A 12,927-nucleotide genomic window follows, 5' to 3' on the forward strand; every position below is an offset into this window, starting at 1 on the left:
CTGTATAGCACAGGGAACTATATTCAATATCCTGTAATAAACTAAAATGGAAAAGGATATGAAAAAAATGATGTAATACATCAAATAACAAAAGCATTTTAGAAGGTAATATTCTCAATCTTTTTTAAAATAGCTCTATATATTGAAAGAGGAAACTATTTTAAGTGAAAAAGCTCAGCAACTACCCTATTTTCTGTGTTATTGTGAGGATGACAGTATATTAGAAGTGAGAAGATATTTTCTTGAAAAAAAGAAAACCTTATCTCAAAATTAGTCCTTCAATTCTTGAGGGAAGTTATATATTTTTTTATGCCACAGAAAAGTGATTTGTCAACTTTCCCACCAAATCTTTCCCAGATTCTTTAAGACCTTCTCTGAATATATATGAATATACTACTAAATATATGCACACAATTTAAATGATATATGCATGAGTATAAATGTTTTAGAAAGACTTATATACTGCTTTCTTTATAATATTCCAGTAATTGGAATAAATATAGTAAAATTAAATTCCTTCAAGCATTTATTATTATCATTAATTATTTTTGTATGGTTTTTAAAAAATAAGAAACTCATATGTTTCAGATGCAAATTCCATATTGTTTTGCATACTAAATGACACTAAAACAGTAAAGCATTTGCTAAACCAAAAGATAAGCAAAGCACCCTTAAAGGATGCTATTGTTATAGCTAATAGCAAAGTTGTTAAGACTGCTAATCCCATTCGGAAATCTATGCAACTTGATGAGCAGATGTGCAGAAGATATTAGTGGGAGAGCTGAGAAAACCAACAATAATTAGAAAAGTCATTTTTTGGCAGAATGCATTCTAGAGCGAAAATAAGTTTTAGATGCAGAAGACTGTCTGACACAATAAATTGATTAGACTTTCTTGACTAATATTCCTGTAAATGTATAAAACTGAAGCAGAAATGGTAACTGTCAAAAACCAAAGTTTTCCCCTTCTTCCATAGAACAATAAATGCTTGGTAAAAATAACTTCTCTGTGAAAATGATCACCAGTACAAACTTTCCTTATAACATATTTTCCATTAAGTAAGCAAATGATAAATTATCTGATACTCTTAATTCATTATCAGTATCAATCAGGTCAGGGAATTAGAAAATAGATAATTTTGTTTTGCTTGTGCTACTCTTCTTATTTATTTATTTATTTAATGAAATACAATTGACATACAACTTTATGTTAGTTTCGGGTGCACAACATAGTACTTCAACAATCAAATACATTACTAAATGATCACAACAAAAAGCCTAGTAACTACCTATCACAGTACAAAATTACTACAGTATTATTGACTCTATTCCCTGTACTTACCTTATACTTGCAACTTACTTATTTTGTAGCTGAAAGTCTTTATCTCTCAATCCCCTTCGGCTATTTCACCCACCCTCTCCAACTCCTCCTCCCACCCTGGCAATCACCAGTTTGCTCTCAGTATCTATGTCTGTTTCTGTCGTGTTTGTTTGTTTGTTTTTCAGATTCCACGTATAAGTGAGATCATACAGTATTTGTCTTTGTCTAACTTATTTCCCTTAGCATAGGGCCCTCTAGATCCATCTGTTGCAGGAAAGGGGACCCCTTCCAGGGCCCAAAACTGGGCTCTTGTCTAACACTCGGAAAAAAATTGTCCAAGGAGACATGTGCTGACAAAGCAAGAGATTTTATTGGGAAGGGCACCCGGGTGGAGAGCAGTAGAGTAAGGGAACCCAGGAGAACAGTGATGGGATCAGTTTTCAGATGGTCTTTGGCCAATCATTCTAATTCAGAGTTTTTCCTGGTGGTGCATGCATCTCTCAGCCAAGACGGATGCTAGCAGAGGGATTCTGAGAAGTGGACGGACACCCGGTGTCCCCTTTGGACCTTTCCCAAACTCTTCCGGTTGGTGGTGGCTTGTTAGTTCTGTATTCCTTATCAGGATCTCCTGTCATAAAACAACTCATGCAAATGGTTACTGTGGTGCCTGGCCAGGGTGGGCGGTTTCAGTGTGCTTCCCCTAACAACTCCCCCTTGAGAGACTTCATACTCAAGATACTTCTTGGGAACTGGGGCAGAGGTCTCTTTCTTCTGTAACTTCTTCCTGCTGTATATGGGCATAGTCCTGCTAACAGAGCAGAAGTCTATCTCTACCTGATCTAAATCAAGGTCTCTTTTGCCTGAAATCAACATTCACCCATGTAATAACAGCATTTTAGTTTGAAACTGTTGGCTCCTCTCAGAGATGACATAGAAAGGGGCCAAATAGGAGACCTAACAGGATGGTCATCACTGGTCCCCAGAAACAGGGGGCAACATTTGGGGTGAGGGCTGCTGGGTTTGTGACTTTTTTATTTAATTTTTATTTCTGGATTGGTTGGTGGTGAAGAAACAGCTGTGCTCCAGGAATCTTGTGTTTAGTCTGAAGTTACCATCCTCCCCCTGGGTGGGGCGTCCAGCTCTGTAGAAGAATTCAAAGACATTGTTATGCATATTTCTTTGAGTAGGAACCAGGAGCCTGTCTCAAGACTGTACCACCATTTGATTGTTTCTCCTCTGTTTCTGTATCCCCTCCCTTTCCTGATTAGCAATTGTTTGAATACACCCATTGGAACTCAGGAAAGGTGAAGGAGGCTGAATGAACCCTATATCCTACAGATTAGAAATGGAGAACACACAATAGATCTGAACTCCAGAGCCCCATGGAGTCCTACTCAGTTTTAATTTAGGGAACTGGGCAAATATGACTATGATTTAGTTCAGTTCACTCGCTCAGTCATCTCCGACTCTTTGCAACCCCATGAATCGCAGCACGCCAGGCGTCCCTATCCATCACCATCTCCCAGAGTTCACTCAAACTCACGTTCATCGAGTTGGTGATGGCATCCAGCCATCTCATCCTCTGTCATCCACTTTTCCTCCTGACCCCAATCCCTCCCAGCATCAAGTCTTGTCCAATGAGCCAACTCTTCGCATGAGGTGGCCAAAGTACTGGAGTTTCAGCTTTAGCATCATTCCTTCCAAAGAACACCCAGGGCTGATCTTTAGAATGGACTGGTTGGATCTCCTTGCAGTCCAAGGGACTCTCAAGAGTCTTCTCCAACGCCACAGTTCAAAAGCATCAATTCTTCGGCACTCAGCTTACTTCACAGTCCAATTCTCACATTCATACATGACCACTGTAAAAAAAATAGCCTTGACTAAATGGACCTTTGTTGGCAAAGTAATATTTCTGCTTTTCAATATGCTATCTAGGTTGGTGATAACTTTTCTTCCAAGGAGTAAGTGTCTTTTAATTTCATGGCTGCAGTCACCATCTGCAGTGATTTTGGAGCCCCAAAAGATAAAGTCTGACACTGTTACCACTGTTTCCCCATCTATTTCCCATGAAGTGATGGGACCAGATGCCATGATCTTCGTTTTCTGAATGTTGAGCTTTAAGCCAACTTTTTCACTCTCCTCTTTCACTTTCATCAAGAGGCTCTTCAGTTCTTCTTCACTTTATGCCATAAGGGTGGTGTCATCTGCATATCTGAGGTTATTGATATTTCTCCCAGCAATCTTGATTCCAGCTTGTGCTTCTTCCAGTCCAGCGTTTCTCATGATGTACTCTGCATAGAAGTTAAATAAGCAGGGTGACAATATACAGCCTTGATGTACTCCTTTTCCTATTTGGAACCAGTCTGTTGTTCCATGTCCAATTCTAACTGTTACTTCCTGACCTGCATACAGGTTTCTCAAGAGGCAGGTCAGATGGTCTGGTATTCCCATCTCTTTCAGAATTTTCCCCAGTTTCTTGTGATCCACACAGTCAAAGGCTTTGGCATAGTCAATAAAGCAGAAATAGATGTTATTCTGGAACTCTCTTGCTTTTTCCATGATCCAGCAGATGTTGTCAATTTGATCTCTAGTTCCTCTGCCTTTTCTAAAACCAGCTTGAATATCTGGAAGTTCACAGTTCACATATTGCTGAAGCCTGGCTTGGAGAATTTTGAGCATTACTTTACTAGCATGTGAGATGAGTGCAATTGTGCAGTAGTTTGAGCATTCGTTGGTATTGCCTTTCTTTGGGATTGGAATGAAGACTGACCTTTTCCAGTTCTGTGGCCACTGCTGAGTTTTCCAAATTTGCTGGCATATTGAGTGAAGCACTTTCACAGCATCATCTTTCAGGATTTGAAATAGCTCAACTGGAATTCCATCACCTCCACTAGCTTTGTTTATAGTGATGCTTTCTAAGGCCCTCTTGACTTCACATTCCAGGATGTCTGGCTCTAGGTGAGTGATCACATCGTCATGATTATCCCGGTCGTGAAGATCTTTTTTGTACAGTTCTTCTGTGTATTCTTGCCACCACTTCTTAATATCTTCTGCTTTTGTTAGGTCATACGATTTCTGTCCTTTATCAAGCCCATCTTTGCATGAAATGTTCCCTTGGTATCTCTAATTTTCTTAAAGAGATCTCTAGTGTTTCCCATTCTGTTGTTTTCCTCTATTTCTTTGCATTGATCCCTGAGGAAGGCTTTCTTTTCTCTTCTTGCTATTCTTTGGAATTCTGCATTCAGATGCTTATATCTTTCCTTTTCTCCTCTGTTTTTCACCTCTCTTCTTTTCACAGCTATTTGTAAGGCCTCCCCAGACAGCCATTTTGCTTTTTTGCATTTCTTTTCCATGGGGATGGTCTTGATCCCTGTCTCCTATACAATGTCACAAACCTCTGTCCATAGTTCATCAGGCACTCTATCAGATCTAGTCCCTTAAGTCTATTTCTCACTTCCACCGTATAATCATGAGGGATTTGATTTCGGTCATACCTGAATGGTCTAGGGGTTTTCCCTACTTTCTTCAATTTAAGTTTGAATTTGGTAATAAGGAGTTCATGATCTGAGCCACAATCAGCTCCTGGTCTTGTTTTTTTTTTTTTTTTTTTGACTGTATAGAGCTTCTCCATCTTTGGCTGCAAAGAATATAATCAATCTGATTTTGGTGTTGACCATCTGGTGATGTCCATGTGTAGAGTCTTCTCTTGTGTTGTTGGAAGAGGGTGTTTGCTATGACCAGTGCATTTTCTTGGCAAAACTCTATTAGCCTTTGTTCTTCTTCATTCCATATTCCAAGGGCAAATTTGCCTGTTACTCCAGGTGTTGCTTGACATCCTGCTTTTGCATTCCAGTCCCCTATAATGAAAAGGACATCTTTTTTGGGTGTTAGTCCTAAAAGGTCTTGTAGGTCTTCATAAAACCGTTCAACTTCAGCTTCTGCAGCTTTAGTGGTTGGGGCACAGACTTGGATTACTGTGATATTGAATTGTTTGCCTTGGAAACGAACAGAGATCATTCTATCGTTTTTCAGATTGCATCCAAGTACTGCATTTTGGACTCTTTTGTTGACTATGATGGCTACTCCATTTCTTCTAAGGGATTCCTCCCCACAGTAGTAGATATAATGGTCATCTGAGTTAAATTCACCCATTCCAGTCCATTTTAGTTCGCTGATTCCTAGAATGTTGATGTTCACCCTTGCCATCTCGTTTGACCACTTTCAATTTGCCTTGATTCATGGACCTGACATTTCAGGTTCCTATGCAATATTGCTCTTTACAGCATCAGACCTTGCTTCTGTCACCAGTTACATCCACAGCTGGGTATTGTTTTTGCTTTGCCTCCATCCCTTCATTCTTTTTCAAGTTATTTCTCCACTGAGCTCCAGTAGCATATTGGGCACCTAATGACCTGGAGAGTTCTTCTTTCAGTGTCCTATCATTTTGCCTTTTCATACTGTTCATGGGGGTCTCAAGGAAAGAATACTGAAGTGGTTTGCCATTCCCTTCTCCAGTGGACCACATGCCCCCACAAGGCATGGCTTAGTTTCATTGAGTTAGACAAGGCTGTGGTCCTAGTGTGATTAGATTGACAAGTTTTCTTGTGAGTATGGTTTCAGTGTGTCTGCCCTCTGATGCCCTTTTGCAACACCTTCCATCTTACTTGGGTTTCTCTTACCTTGGACGTGGAGTATCTCTTCGCTGCTGCTCCAGCAAAGCACAGCTGCTGCTCCTTACCATGGAGGAGGCGTGTCTCCTCACCGCCGCCCCTCTTGACCTTGCACGTGGAGTAGCTCCTCTCGGCCCTCCTGTGCCCGTGCAGCCACCACTCCTTGGACCTGGGGTAGCTCCTCCCAGCCGCTGCCCCTGGCCTCGGGTGTGGGGTAGCTATGACTATGATACCAATACCAAGAGTCGCTCAGTCGTGTCCGACTATGCGACCTGTGGACTGTAGCCCACCAGGCCCCTCTGTCCATGGGATTCTCCAGGCAAGAATACTGGAGTGGGTTTCCATTTCCTTCTCCAGGGAATCTTCCCAACCCAGGGATCGAACCCAGGTCTCCCGCATTGCAGGCAGACGCTTTAACCTTTGAGCCACCAGGGAAGCCCTATGACTATGATAACTCCTGTCAAAATGGGGCATAGGACTGCCTCAGTTTGGAGAATAGACACTGAATTGGAAGTATTCCTGAGTTCCAAGTCCTAGGTCTGAGCTTTGTATGATTAAATCTCAATCCCTTGGTCAGCCGTTTTGTTGTAACTGACCCAATTAGAACTAGCTGGTAGAGGGATAAATTCCTGGAGGAGGAATTTTAAGACAAAATAAATCTCATTTCTTTTTAGAAGAATAGGCCTGAAACCTAGTCTGGACCTGGCACTTCGGGGAGACTTGTAGCCAGGTAGCCAGTTGCCTAGTTTTATAAAAAGCAAGGCTGCAGTTACTAGCTTCCAGCAGACATTGTTTTGAGAATGGTGGCATCTAAGCCTGACACGACTCAGAAAACTCAAGTGTTTAGCAATACAATGTCTAATCTGAAATTATACCCATAATATAATTTCTCAGGATATCTGGGAAATAGTTATTTCCCAGGATGTCTGAACCATCACTACTCTATTTTGACTTTTAATTGTAAAATTTTTCTTAATAGCCAAAGCAGATGTCACCATCAATGACGTCAGTGTTTCTCTAGGTATGAGACGTTGCAAGAATTGGAACTCATAAAATCTCCTGGAAAGATCTAACTATCTGAAGACCTGTTCTGCCAGTTTTTCCCAGAGCACAGAGTGCCTCATTCCTGATTTTCACCCTGAACTCCTTTCAGGGGATTTGAAGGTCAGCAGTTGCTGTGGCCATGATTTAATCTTTGTAGATGTAGATAGCAAGTGTCAGTTTTCAGTTGGCAGAGCCCCTTTTTGCTCATAAACTTGACCATGATTTTGAGGGGGGCATTTCATGACCATTTTATCTCATGTTGCTGAGACTGTCCATTCTCAGGTTTGGGAAAGATTTTGTTGACAGGCCACTCAATGTGCTTTACTGGACTAGGCCATAAAACAGTATCCAAAATTCTCTGGACCACCTGTCTTTCTAGCCTCTTGGTCCAGGAAAATATTTCCTCTTGTTGCTTCTTCCCATATCTAGAGTTACACTGTTACCATCATCGATCTCATATGGAACTATACATTATTCTATCAGAGGCCTCAGTCACACATTTGGCAGTGTAAGAAACAGTAATTTTGTAAAACAGGTGAAATACAAATAGCATAGCCAGTAGTATTAGTAAAGTCACAATTAAGACTTAAGAGCTTCCATTAGATGTAGTCCAGTATATCTCAGGTCATCTGACTGTCTACTCTGTAGAATCTTTATCTTCCCGGGAAATTATATATTGGCACCGCCATCTATAAGGCACATAGCCCAGTTTTCTAGTGTTACTAGACTGATTATCCTTAATATGATTTAATTGTTTCCAACACAGCGGAGACTTTAAACCTAAATTGCCATAGCCTTGTGTTATCTATATAAATCCATCCCATAATTGTGGGAGATTTTTTTCTTTCTTTGCTGAAAATTTTCTTGTTGCTCTGATTGAGTTTGAGTAATAGAAAAAAGCTCAAATTTATGGCCAGAGTCACAGCAGACATTATCAATTGGCCTAGTGAGGGGATCCCATCTAGTAATATCACAGTGACCTGAATATGACTGTAACATTTTTTAAAATAAATTTTTTCAAGGCCAACCAGTTAGAGTCTTGTAGTAGAGAAATTTACGAAGGTAACCAGAACTAGACACAGGTAATTGGCCAAAAACCTAACAATTGGATTGATTTCTAAAACTAGCATAGGATCGGGCCTATGATAAAAAAGCATTTGATTTATATGCAAAGGTCTAAGAAATCAAGAAAACATTATGAATGATCATACGAATCAGGTCCAGCATCTTGGGCAAGCTGTCTACCTCTGATGTTGTCTTCTCATCCTGGTGTAGTGTAGTTTCTCCTGATAAAAAAAAGTCCTTTCATCCAAGTTGGAGACAGTCCCTTAAATTATGTCTTTTTCCAGTCCTGGTTGCAGGTCATGAGGCATCTGATCTTCATCCAAAGATAGATTACTGAGATAAGCTTCAGAAACAAACTTAGGGTGTTTTCTAAGAATTAAATTTTACATTAATATCGCATAACAGCAAAGAACTATCCAAGAAATGAGTCTTACTATATGCAGACATCCATTAACAAACTGGGGTTCAACATTTATTGAAACATCTTTTTCTCCCTAAAATTGCCCTCATTTTTATCAAATATAACCAAATTAAGGCTAGTTTGTTTGCAATATAGGTCTGTTCTCACTAATTTTGGCCTGATGATTTATATAACCATAATTGATCGTAGACTTTTTATTTTGTTGAAACATATAGAGTCTCAGACTGAACTTTTAAATAAAACAAGGCTGGGAAACTCACACCAAAGGCTTATCACAGATTTTGCCTAACAAATCTAAGTGAATTCTTTCCTTTTTAAGGTCTCAAAAATTCCTTGAGATTTTTGTACATGTTAGTGAGATAACCTTTCTAATTCATTTGATAAACTCACTGAAAACCTAAGAGTTTCCAATTTCTGGAGGAGTCAGAGAGAAAATATAATTGTTTTGTTTATAATGTATAATTTTACCAAAGTATTGTCATAATTAGTTTGAGAGGAAGGTTTTCCCTACTCCCAGAAAACATAAGATTCAAACCCGTAGTTTTTCAGACAGAAACTATAAAAGTTATAAGCATATTCGCTGGTTCATTCAGGCCTTTTGTTAATTTTTGTGAAGTCATCAGGTTTTCCATTAGACTACCAGGACATATCAGAATGTTAAGAACTCCATATAATTTCTAGGATATCTGTATTAGTAATTTTACCATAAATTATAACATGAGCAGATTTATTACTCATTTGATAATTTTTTCATGTAATTTAACCAACCAAATAAACACAGTTTAATATCACTCTTTGGGATGTTTCAGGGGCCCTCTGAAGCACTTCTAGCTAGCTAGAGGTCAAAAGAACTTTAAAAGAATTTGATTTAGGAAGTTTTATCAAAAAGATCAATTAAAAGGGTTTAGAACATTTGGTCAGATTTAGTCAGTGTTGATGGGTGTACCATTTAGCTTGCTGATATGTCACAATGGGTATAAATAACAAGGCTCAAGGTCTAGTGAAAGTCAGCTCCGCCATCTTGGACCTAATCGGCTCTAACCAGTTTTCTTATGGCTGTGTCGTTCCTAACAAAATCTGTTTATCTAACTAATTGTAATCCAATTTTAGAAAATCCTGATCATGCATAACTCTTTTTAGTATTTTTCATACCTTTTTTTTAAAGTGAAAACACACTTCCTACTTTCCTCTAGCAACCAAGAACTAACTTTTATATTAGCATTTTATAGATTGTTGAGCATAAATACCAGTGATAACTTCTAAAACCCTTGCTTTTTTAGAACATTTTAGGATAACACCAAACATTATTCACTTATAGCCCAAAATCTCTGTTTCTCTGTAAAAGGAAATTAGTGTTTAGTAGTAAATGTTTCAAAATCTTATTTTATTTGGAAATGGCCTAACTATTCAATAGACTTCTAACACTTAGCACACTTAGCACACTTAGCACAACCCTTAGGAATTCAAGTTGCACCAATCTGGAGAGACTATTTTAGACAGATATTCCTAAAGAATAATTATTCTTAATAGAGCTTTAAATGTTTCAAAATCTTATTTTATTTGGAAATGACCTAACTATTCAATAGACTTCTAACATTTAGCACACTTAGCACAACCCTTAGAAATTCAAGTTACGCCAATCTGGAAAGACTATTTTAGACAGATATTCCTAAAGAATAATTATTCTTAAAGGAGCTTATCTAAAAGCTCATATTCCTTTTACATTTTTTTTACAAGTTTCTTCACTCGAGGTGATATCCTTGTTGACAAACTTGTAACTGATATGATAATACTTAACTTATATTAAACCTAAGTACAGTGAAAATATTCTACTTAATGTTAATTACTCTAAGACATGTCTATATTAGATAGATCAGCAAACAAACATTAATATCAGGTATTTAATACTGAATATTTCCCAGTTCACATGAACCTGAAATTTATTGTTTAATTAAGAATTATTTGATTTGTAAGCGCTTACCTTTCTTTAAGCCAATTAAATAGGGCTCATTTACAAATTAACCTCAAAAATATTACCCAGAGACAAAGACATACCAAGACATATTTAGACAGACACAGCGCAAGATCGAGCTTCATTTTCTAAGTTTTTAGTCATGAATTAGATATTACAATATAAAATTTAATAGTTTATTTTAAAAAGTTGGAATAAATAAAACTTTTAAAGGCTTTTTCCCATTTTTCCTCAGTCTCAGGGATTAGAGACGGTCTAGATAAGTGTTCCTGAGAACAGAGCTGGAGCCCTGGTCTCAAGGCACAGGAAAAGAAAATCAAGTTCTAACAAAATGGTGGCAGGTCTAAACCAAATGGTAGCCAGACAAGCAAAATGGCCATCAAAAATCACAACACAGAATACAGAATTAAAACAACATATAGACCTGGCAGTCCTCATCACACACTCCCTTAAATATAAGAATCAAAGGGAGGAAAGGAAGCCAGGTTGAAAGAAGCATGGGGAGGAGGAGGGAGAGGGGGGCGAAAGGGGTGGCCTTACAGACGTCTCCTGCCGCATGCAGATACCCAGGCTTTATGGGACTTTACCCTGGGCCTCCAGAGACGGGAGGACTGGAACTCAGCCCTACCATGTTGTCACAAATGGTGCAATTCATTATTTAGGGCTGAGTAATAGATAACTTTTTAATTAATAAATAAGATATACACTGTGGCCATGGTAATCCTTCCAATTCGAGGAGACACTGAACATCTAGGATTGCTTTTGTCTCGAAAAATCAATTACTCAGCAAGCACAGTTTTAGATGGTGAGTGCTTCAGAGCAGGAACTAAGGAGTCAGTCTGTATTTTAATTATTATATGGTACTACAAACTTACTCCCAGAGCAAACTGTAGTTTTCTCCTGTTTAAACTTAGATGGTAACAGCTCCAAATGTTGTTCAGAGAATTAGCTGAGATAATTCATGGTTAGTGCAAAGCGTGGGCCACAGTTAAAATGTTATTATCAGTTCCAATAACATTGTTGTTGATTATGATGATGATGACGTATATCCTACAAGGATTCTGAACTTCTTCCCGAGGTTTTAGTTTTACCTGAGGCTAAAAGATAAATCTCCCCTGCCTTACCCCTTCATGTCCTTAAGAGCTTAACACCTACACAGAAGTGAAAGGCTAGGATTCCGCTCTCCTGTCCCTAGCACCTTCACACACCAGTAGTGTTTACTTGAGGAGTATGCAGACACGAAGAAAGAAAAGACCATTCCTGAACATATGGGAACCACACCTGAAGGGGAGAGCCCACGAACTAGCACTCTTTTCTTAGATTTGTTCACTTTGTGGTGAAAACAGCATGCCAAATCCCTGAGACTGGTCACTTCAAAGGTATAAATATTGAGGTGGGATATATCTCAAACACAAAGACAAAGTTCTGTAGAGTTTCATAAAATTATAAAGTGGAGTTTGGAAGTATCTGCGCTGAGGAAACCAAAGAGAATTAACAGGCTATAAAAATCACAAAAGCTTGAATATGCAGTGGAGTAGGGCAGATGGGGAGCTATTGTTATACTATTTAGGAACAGCAAACCCCTCCCAAAAGACCTTCTCAGGAAAACTTCAGACTGAGGCAGGCTAAGACAGTTTAGACCAACCTAAAAAAGATAGAAGAAAATGTAATTATGGTAGAGCAGAATTGCCTCCTTTCTTTTTGAACCTAGAGCATCTTGAAAAGCTGTTGCCAGAGTGAGTCTTATGTCCAACCCACTGCAGGTTTAAGACATTACCAAGGACTTCCCTAGTGGCTCAAATGGTAAAGAATCTGCCTGCAACGTGGGAGACCAAGGTTGGATCCCTGGGTCAAGAAGACCCCCTAGAGGAGGAAATGGCAACCCAATCCAGTATTCTTGCCTGGAGAATCCCATGAACAGAGGAACCTAGCAGGCTACAGTCCAAGGGGTCGCAGAGTCGGACTCGACTGAGTGACTGACCTAAGGCCTTGGAAAGGATAATAACCCTCTGTAACCTGCTTGTGTATTTCCTTATATTTAAAACTTTAAATTTGATGTTGTGGGGTATGGCACTCAACCAAGATTCAGTGATGGCAGAGTACTTCCAGGGTATTAGTAAAATATTTTGTAGAAGACACAAATCTGAATTTCTACATTTTAGAAACTGACTATCCAAGGAGAAATTTTGCCACCTTTGATTTTGAGACTCTTACACCTTGTTCCTTTTCTCCTCCAAGCTTTTTTCTCATGTTTTTAACAGAGTAGCAAATCCAGGAACTATTAACTATAGTGAATGTCACCGAGTCCAAGCTCTCTCTGCTCATCACTTGAGAGGCCAATAAATCCCACAGATGAGGTGTTGAAGTAAGGGATATGACTTTATCTGGAAAGCCAACTGACTGAAAAGACAGCAGACTAATGTCTCAAAGTAACC

The sequence above is a fragment of the Budorcas taxicolor genome, chromosome 2, assembly GCF_023091745.1.
Source record: "Budorcas taxicolor isolate Tak-1 chromosome 2, Takin1.1, whole genome shotgun sequence".
NCBI lineage: Eukaryota > Metazoa > Chordata > Mammalia > Artiodactyla > Bovidae > Budorcas > Budorcas taxicolor.